The sequence below is a fragment of the Rhinopithecus bieti genome, unplaced genomic scaffold (assembly GCF_001698545.2).
Source record: "Rhinopithecus bieti isolate Rb0 unplaced genomic scaffold, ASM169854v2 scaffold_11161, whole genome shotgun sequence".
Classification (NCBI taxonomy): domain Eukaryota; kingdom Metazoa; phylum Chordata; class Mammalia; order Primates; family Cercopithecidae; genus Rhinopithecus; species Rhinopithecus bieti.
The window spans coordinates 910,792-919,784 of NW_016806937.1; the positions used below are offsets into that span (position 1 = coordinate 910,792).

At 45.8% G+C, this 8,993-nt stretch overlaps 1 protein-coding gene across 3 annotated transcripts in view; it reads left to right on the forward strand.

The window, feature by feature from the left end:
• Window positions 1–6,597: 6,597 nt before the first annotated feature.
• NUP93 (nucleoporin 93) overlaps window positions 6,598–8,993 on the forward strand; it is a 116,587-nt gene continuing 114,191 nt past the window's right edge. For 2 of the 3 annotated variants that reach the window (XM_017878795.1, XM_017878798.1), the window contains exon 1: window positions 6,598–6,721. The gene's annotated coding sequence lies outside the window, so the exon portion shown is untranslated. The remainder of the gene's footprint in view (window positions 6,722–8,993) is intronic. The other variant, XM_017878796.1, reaches the window with a different exon arrangement.

Genomic DNA, 8,993 nt, shown 5'->3' on the forward strand with positions numbered 1-8,993 from the left:
GAGAGATCCTTCATTACTTCCCCAGCTGAAGCAGCACCCACTCTCCTCAGCTACACTTTCAATTTTTTTTTTCTTCTTGAGACAAGGTCTCGCTCTCTCGCCTAGGCTGGAGTGCAGTGGCTCAATCATAGCTCACTGTAGCCTCAACCTCCTGGTCTCACGTGATCCTCCCACCTCAGCCCCCCAAGTAGCTGGGTCTACAGACACGTGCCACCACACCAAGCTAATTTTTGTATGTTTTGTAGAGATGATGATTAGCCATGTTGCCCAGGCTGGTCTTGAACTCCTGAGCTCAAGTGATCCCCAATCTTAGCCTCCCAAAGTGCCGGGATTACAGGCATGAGCCACTGCCCCTGGCCCTTTCTATTTTTTTACATACAGGCTTCTCACTCCCTGAAATTAACCTTCCCCAAAATCTGTTCATTTGTTTATTGTGTGTTTGCCATATTAGAATATGAGCTCCATGGGGCCAGGGATCCCGTCAATTTCATTCATTCTGAATCCCCAGCACTCAGCACATAGCAGCACTCAACAAATATTTTCCAAGAGACTAAATGAAAGGTCAGATGGAGGCCCTTTCCCCACAAAGTCATGAGAGAACAATAAATCATTTTTATTTTTTATTTGAAATGGAGTCTTGCTCTGTCGCCCAGGCTGGAGCACAAGGGTGCTATCTCAGCTCACTGCAATCTCTGCCTCCTACGTCCAAGCAATTCTCCTGCCTCAGCCTCCTGAGTAGCTGGGATTACAGGAGCTCACCACCCGAACTAATTTTTGTTTGTTTGTTTATTTATTTATTTATTTATTTATTTATTTTGAGACAGAGCCTCACTCTGTTACCAGGCTGGAGTGCAGTGGCATGATCTTGGCTCACTGCAACCTCTGCCTCCTGGGTTCAAGTGTTTCTCCTGCCTCAGCCTCCCAAGTAGCTGGGACTAGAGGCACGCGCCACCACACCCGCTAATTTTTGTATTTTTAATAGAGATGGGGTTTCAGCATGTTGACCAGGATAGTCTCAATCTCTTGCCACGTGATACGCCCATCTCAGCCTCCTAAAGTGCTGGGATTACAGGTGTGAGCCCCCGTGCCCAGCCAAATTTTTGTATTTTTAGTAGAGACAGGGTTTCACCATGTTGGCCAGGCTGGTCTTGAACTCCTGACCTCAAGTGATCTGCCTGCCTCAGTCTCCCAAAGTGCTAGGATTACAGGCGTGAGCCACTGTGCCCAGCTGAGCCTTACTTTAAAAAATGTTTTAATAGACTTTTTTTTAGAGCAGTTTTAGGAGCACAGCAAAATTGAACCAAAGGTACAGAGATTTTCACATACCCCTGCCTGTACACATGCCTAGCCTCTCCCATTACCAACATCCCCCACCAGGGTGGTACATTTCTTACAACTGGTGAGCTCATGTTGATGCATCATGATCACCCAGTCCGTAGTTTACATTAGGGTTTACTCTTGGTGTTGTACATTCTGTGGGTTCAAGCAGATTTATAACGCCATGTATCCAAAAGTCTCATCTTTTAATAATAAAATTGACCATTGTCTTGATCGAACTTACACGGAAACAAAACCATGCAATGTAATTCTGTATTCCCTGCCAAGTTACAATGTCATTTTGGAACAAAATGCAATGAACGTGAAAATAAAACTTTCTCGGCTTCTTTGTAAATGGAGCTGTTTAATATTATTTTGTTAATGGATAGAATAAAATGTAATCTGATGATGAAAGCATTCTTCTTGACATTGTGGAAAATGCCTCCCTATATTGCATGTGATGGGAAAGCAATTCGATTGGGAAAAGCTTACTGAATTAAGCTTACTCAATTCTGGCCTATTGACCTTGTAACAAGCATGTTAGATGAGATGCTATAAGGGCTCAAGTAATACCTGAATCCTTCAGGATTATTTTGATTGCAAGTGATGTAAAACCTCAGTGAAATTGAGCAAAAAATAAAATTTTCTGGGTCATGCAACGAAACATTCCAGGGATAGGGTTAGCTTTAGGCACAGCTTGATCCAGAAGCTGTGTCACAATGTCACTTGAGTACAGGCTCTCTCTCCCTCACTACATTGCTTTCTTCTGTATTGTCTTCCTTCCCAGACAAATTCTTCCCTTGTGGATAATAAACAATTAAACAGGCCGGGCATGGTGGCTCATACCTGTAATCCCAGCACTTTGAGAGGCCAAGGAGGGCAGATCACTTGAGGTCAGGAGTTCCAGACCAGCCTGGCCAACATGGTGAAACCCCATCTCTACTAAAAATACAAAAATTAGCTGGGCGTGATGGCACACACTTGTAATCCAAGCAACTAGGGAGGCTGAGGCACAAGAATCACTTGAACCTGAGAGGCGGAGGTTACAACAAGCCAAGACTGTGTGCCACTGCACTCCAGCCTGGGCAACAGAGTATGACTCTGTCTCAAAACAAACAAACAAACAAACAAAATTGTAAAAGGAATGATAATGCCTACAAAAACATCTTCACAGTTCTAATTTATTCCAGTCATACAAAGAACTGTCTAAGCAGAACATCTTAAGAGTACATTTTCTTAACCCTGTTGGGTTATAAACCAGTTCCCGGACCAGTCCCTGTGGCCAGGGTACTGCAGTACTCTGCTCTGATTGGCTACGCCTGAGTCACATGCCACCAATCAAAACACAGGGACTGAGATTTGGGGCAGGAACGCTCCACAGGGGAGTCGAGTGTTAAAAGACGTCTCATTAGAGAGCAACTGTCTGGTAATACGGTAGAGTGCATTGAATGCATATCCCATATACTCAATGAGTTCATCTGAAGACTAAGAATATTCAAAAGCACAATTCAACCAGATGAGAGTACAAAGGCCTGTGTTTGTTTGATATGATCATGCAGCCAAAAAAGGTAGAGTTATACACTTGGTATGTGTAGAAGACATGCAAAATCTGTGTTACAATACAGAGTTCCATCAGAGACTTCCTTTGAAAAACAGGATTCTGTTAAATAATGTTTGGGACCCAGTAGGACTAAATGAGGGAAGGTAAGAACTCTCTGCCACCACCCAGCTCCCTTTTAAGTAGGAAAGAGCTTGAAAATCCCCACCTCTGAGAAAGGGGCTTTGCAGGGGCTCTGGGGCACATCTCAGAACAATTCTCAAGGCAAAGGCTCTTGAAAGATTCTGAGCTCAGATAAAGTGATGTTTAAGAAAGCTCTTCTGGCAAGGCATGGTGGCTCATGCCTGTAATCCCAGCACTTTGGAAGGCCGAGGTGAGTGGATCATGAGGTCAGGAGTTCAAGACCAGCCTGGCCAGCATTGTGAAACCCTGTCTCTACTAAAATAAATATTAGCCAGACATGGTGGCGGGCACCTGTAATCCCAGCTACTCAGGAGGCTGAGGCAGAAGAATTGCTTGAACCCAGGAGGTGGGGGTTTCAGTGAGCCGAGATCACACCCCTGCACTCCAGCCTGGGCGACAGAGCAAGACTCCATCTCAAAAAAAAAAAAAAAAAAAAGCTCTTCTAAGCTATGTAATTAATTGACAGACAGAAACAGCTCCAGAAATTGCTCGGTTTGATCTTGCCACCAGGAGATAAAAACTCCTGTCTCTGTGGCATTTGGACAAGATGATAGTTCAAGGAATGGCGTTAGAGTTGAGTTCAGAATCCTCAAAGGAACTTCTTTGAATCATATACCTGGGCAAATCTTGGGAAGCTGATGTTGGTTATAACTCTGTGCAAACAAAACAAAACCAACCAACTCGGTTTTAGTGTATTTTTTCTGATTACGGGAATTATGCATGGTCATTTCATTGCAGAAATGTTGAAAAGTACACTAGCTTTTAAGGACTCATTTGTGGTTCCTCAGCCAGGAGAGACATCATTCCCACTTGGTCATATTTTGATATCCTCTTTCTTTGTGTCTTGTGTATTTATTCATTTAATTTTGAGACAGGATCTTGTCCTGTAGCCCAGGCTGAGTGCAGTGGCGTGATCATAGCTCACTGCAATCTCCACCTCCTGGGCTCAAGTGATTCTCCTGCCTCAGCCTCCTGAGTAGCTGGGACTACAACCATGAATTACCATGCCTGGCTTACTATTATTATTATTATTATTATTATTATTATTATTATTATTGTAGAGATGGGGGTCTCACTGCATTGCCCAGGCTGGTATTGGAACTTCAAGGCTCAAGTGATCCTCCCACCTTGACCTCCCAAAGTGCTGGGATTACAGGAGTGAGCCAATGCACCCAGTTCTCTTAAAAACAAAAACCAAACAAACCAAAAAACCCAAATAATATATTGTTTATGCACAGATACATTTGTGATAAAACTATAAAACATTGGAATGATAAATACGAAATGTCAGATTGTGGTTATCTCTGGGGATAGGAACGTATATGGGAAGACCATCTGGAAAACTGCAAGGTTTTTTGAGATGAGGTCTCACTCTGTTGCACAGGCTGGAGTGCAGTGGTATGACCACAGCTCACTGCAGCCTTGATCTCCTGGGCTCAGGTGATCCTCCCGCCTCAGCCTCCCCAGTAGCTGGGACTACAGTTGCACACTACCACACCCAGCCAATTTTTTTGTATTTTTTGTAGAGACAGGGTTTCACCATGTTGCCCAGGCTGGTCCTGAACTCTGAGGTTCAAGCTACCCTCTTGCCTCAGCCTCCCAAAGTGCTGAGATTACAGGTGTGAGCCACCGTGTCTGGCCACTTTTTCCATTTAACATTACGTTTCCAAGATTCATCCATGGTGTATCTGTGGCTGAAGCACACTTATTTTTCACTGCTGTGTAATGCTCCATTGCATAATAACCCACAATTTATTTATCCTTTTTTTTTTTGGTTAACAGATGTTTGGCTTGTTTCAAGTTTTTTGCTAATATGAACAGTGCTGCTATGAAGATTCTTGCTTACAACCCTTGTACATATGTGTAAGAGTTTCTCTAAGGCATATATCTAGGAGTTGAATTGCTGGGTTTTACAATGTAGAAATACTCAGCTGTAAAAGGCAAGTGTCCTGGATTTTCAATTGGCAATGTTGCACAAGCATTTGTCTATGTCATTAAAAGTTCTTTTTTTTTTTTTTTTGACATGAAAAGCAAGGTAAAAGTATAAAACATTATTCAGATGCAAGATACTATTATCTCTGTGGATATTCTGATCACAGCAGAGTCTGGTTACATATTTAATAGCTTCAGGGCAAAGCACCAATTATTTATAGAGAACTCACAATATGCCAGTGTGAGGTATTAAAAATAAACAAAGCTGGACACTAGTTGCTATAGACTTCTTAATGTTTGTGTCCTCCCCCTTCAAATTTATATGTTGAAACTCTGCCCCCCATTGAGATGATATTAAGAGGGTGAGGACTTCGGTAGGTGATTGGGCCATGAGAGTGAAGCCCTCATGAATGGGATTAGAGCCCTTTTAAAAGAAATATTGGAGAGATCCCCTCACCCTTCTTCTGTGTGTGGTTACAGGGAGAGGAGTGCTATATTAGTCCGTTCTCATGCTGCTGTGAAGAAATACCTGAGACCAGGTCATTTAAAAGGAAACGAGGTTTAATTGACTCACAGTTCCGAGTGGTTGGGGAGTCCTCAGGAAACTTACAATTATGGTGGAAAGCACCTGTTCACAGGGCGGCAGGCGAGAGAATGAGTGCAAGCAGAGGAAATGCCAGACGCTTATGAAATCACCAGATCGCATGAGACTTACTATCGCGAGAACAGCATGCCAGAAACTGCCCCTCCATGATCTGGTTGCCTCCACCTGGTCTCACCCTTGACATGCGGAGATTATGGGGATTATAATTCAAGGTGAGATTTGGGTGGGGACATAGAGCCAAACCTTATCAAGTGCTATCTGTGAATTAGGAGGCAGGCCCTCAGCAGACACTGAATCTGCGGGTGCTTTAATCTAGGGCTTCCCAGCTTCTAGAACTGTGAGAAATAAATTTCTGTTGTGTGTAAGCCATCCATTCTATGGATGGGTCTGAGCCCACTTGTCCCTGCTCACCATCTTCCAGCCACACAGCCCTTCTTTCTAGTCTCCAAACACTAAGCTGGCTTTCCCTGGAGACTTCACTCTTGTTCCCTCTGCTTGGAATTCTTTGAAGCCGGAACTTTGCAAGCCCCATCCTTTCTCATCCTTGTTTATTCAGCTCAAGATGTCACCACCTCAGAAAGGCCTCCCTTCAACATCCAAGCATTCGTCTCTCCCATCACCCTGTTTTTTCTTCATAGCTCTTCTTGCGAACTGCAGTTACTTATTTATTATATTTTGTTTCCCCTGCCAGCCTGGGAACTCAGTGAGGGCAGAGATCTTGTCTGTCGTGGTCGCCACTGTGTTCCCAACTCGTAGACTAGGGCTTGGCCCTTGGATGGCGCTCAAGGAGTAAGAAATTCCTTTAACTTAGGGAATTCTGGAATCGCTTTCTCCCGGCAGAGCCGACTCTAACCAAGTGGGAAAGGTGAGGTCTGCGGCTGCCTGTGGCCCGGGGTGACGGTTTGGCCCAAGGCCCTGCCTTCGTCCCGCCCCGGCCCCGCCCCGGCCCCGCCCCTGTTCTTGTCCTTCCCCACGGGTCTCCATAAAGTTCCTTTGGCGGCGCGCCGCGCGAGGGTTTCTGGGAGCAGCCAGCCTTGGCCAATCAGGAAGCGGGGTAGAGCGGCGCGAGAAGCGGCGGCCGCGTCCTCAAGCCGGCACCTGAGCGGCGGAGACGGCTGTAGTACAAGGTAAGGGTGTGTCTGGTCGCGTTCTTCCGACCCTGGGCTTGTTCTTGAATCCAGGACCGCCGTCACTGGGTGGAGCGCCGTACCCACGCTCGGAGCACCGCCGCTCACACTTCCCGTTCTCCTCATGGCAGCCGGGCACGCCTGACGCCGGCGACACAACGCCTTGTCGAGCCGCCCCAGAGGCTTAGAGTCGGGCTGCACCCCTGGGGGTGCTTTTCATTCGCCCACTTTCTGAATGTAGAACCTAGGCCTCCCGACTCGCTCTTCCCCACTGTGGCGGCCTCGCGCCACGCCCCTGCCCTCGCCTCCACCTAGTGCCCCGCGAGCCCACCCTTCCTAAGCCTGCGCCACAACACCTGCCTGCTTACCTTCCTGACCGTGCCCTGCCTACTCGCCTACCCCTCGTGGACATACCCTCTAGAGAGGCATTGCCCTGCGAGGGAAGGGGGCTTTGGGGCGAGGGCAACTTCTCCCAACCCTTGGCTTACCTTTTGTACATCCAAGAGGATGCTAGTGGTTGGAACCCAGGGGTGGCCCACCCTTCTCTGTGCTTACTCCATCCCGTCCTCTGCAAAGGCGAAGCCCAAGTTCACTGGCTTTCTTTTGGAAAAATTATGGGGCCGGCCCCATGGGTCCTTGGAAGTGTGAAAGACCCGTTGACAGAGCCTCTGGTCTGGGTTTGCCCTTCTGCTAGACGTGGGAAGGAGGTTTTATTTATTTAATCTTTGTTTTGACCAAGTTGTCTTTCAGCAAAAGTGAGGATCACCTTTTTGTATTCTTTCCGGGGGATGTGGGAGGGTATCCTCGGTCATCCTAGCTTTTCTTCTTTATTTTTTTTCTTTAAATCTTCCTTTGTGCATTTGTGTTTGCAATATTTTTATTTTCATTGATGGTGATCTCATAGCATTAAATACCTACATATCAGAGGCTAACAGATTCCATATTTATATCTCCATCGCTGGCCTCACCCCTGACCTTTATCCAGCCACCCACTTAATATCTCCACTGAGATGGATGATAGGCAACTCAAATTAAACATGCCAAGAGAGGGCTAGGAAGCTCCCCTTCATTACCCTCCCCAAACTGCTCCTGTTGCCTTTTTTTTCATCTGAATTATAGGAAAGACCCTGGCTAATAACCTTTGAGGCATTGTTGACTGCTCTCTTTCTTTTTCTTTTCTTTCTTTTTTTGGTTTTCTTTTGAGACAGTCTCCCTTGGTTGCTCAGGCTGTAGTGCAGTGGTGTGATCTCGTGTCATCGTGTCACTGCAACCTCTGCCTCCCAGGCTTAAGCGATTCTCCTGCCTCGGACTCCCAAGTAGCTGGGACTACAGGCGTATGCCACCTCGCCTGGCTAATTTTTGTATTTTTAGTAGAGACGGGATTTCACCATGTTGGCCAGGCTGATCTCGAACTCCTGGCCTCAAGTGATCTGCCATTTCAGCCTCCCACGAAAGTGTTGGAATTACAAGTGTTGGCCACCACACCCAGCCCTCTGTGTTTAACGCCACAAATAGTACTTGCCACCCTAGGCCAAGTCACTACTTCTGGTTTGGATTATTGAAATGGTTTCCCATTTGGTCTTCCTGCTTCTGTCCTGGCCCCTATTTTTTGCACAGCAGCTAGAGGGATCTTTTTAAAAACAAGCTGTCAGATTGTATCATTCCTTTACTTAAAAAAAAAAAAAAAAAAAAATCCCTCCAATGGGTCCCTATCTCATTAATATGATAGACTAACCCCTTTACAGTGAGCTATAAGGCTTTACATAATCTGACCCACTGTTACTTTCCCAGTCTCATTTTCTGCTCCCTCCCCTTCCACATGTTAGACATGCTTTGACCTAGGGACTTTGTGCTTGCCAGTTAGTATCCATGTAGTTTGCACTCACTTCTTCAGGGTCTTTACTAGGGAGGCACCTAGTGAGGCTTTCCCCATTTCCCACCTCCCTTCATTGCTTTAGTTGTTCTTAGCACTTACATTTTATGTATTTTTCTTGTGTATTGTTGTCTTCCCCCTGTAGAATGTGAGGGGATTTTTATCTCTTTTGTTCCCTGATGTGTTCCTAGCACCTAGGTCTGACACACAGTAGGTGCTCAAAAAATATGAACTGGATGAATGTTGCTGGCACTCTTGCAGGCATGGGGATGCAGTGGTGAATGAGACAGGCCTGCCCTCATTGAACTGATATGCCTATGGAGGGTACCACTAGCAATAAAAGCACAGATAGGAAGTGTGATGTCAGGGCTGTTTCTTTTTTTTTTTTTTTTTTTTTTT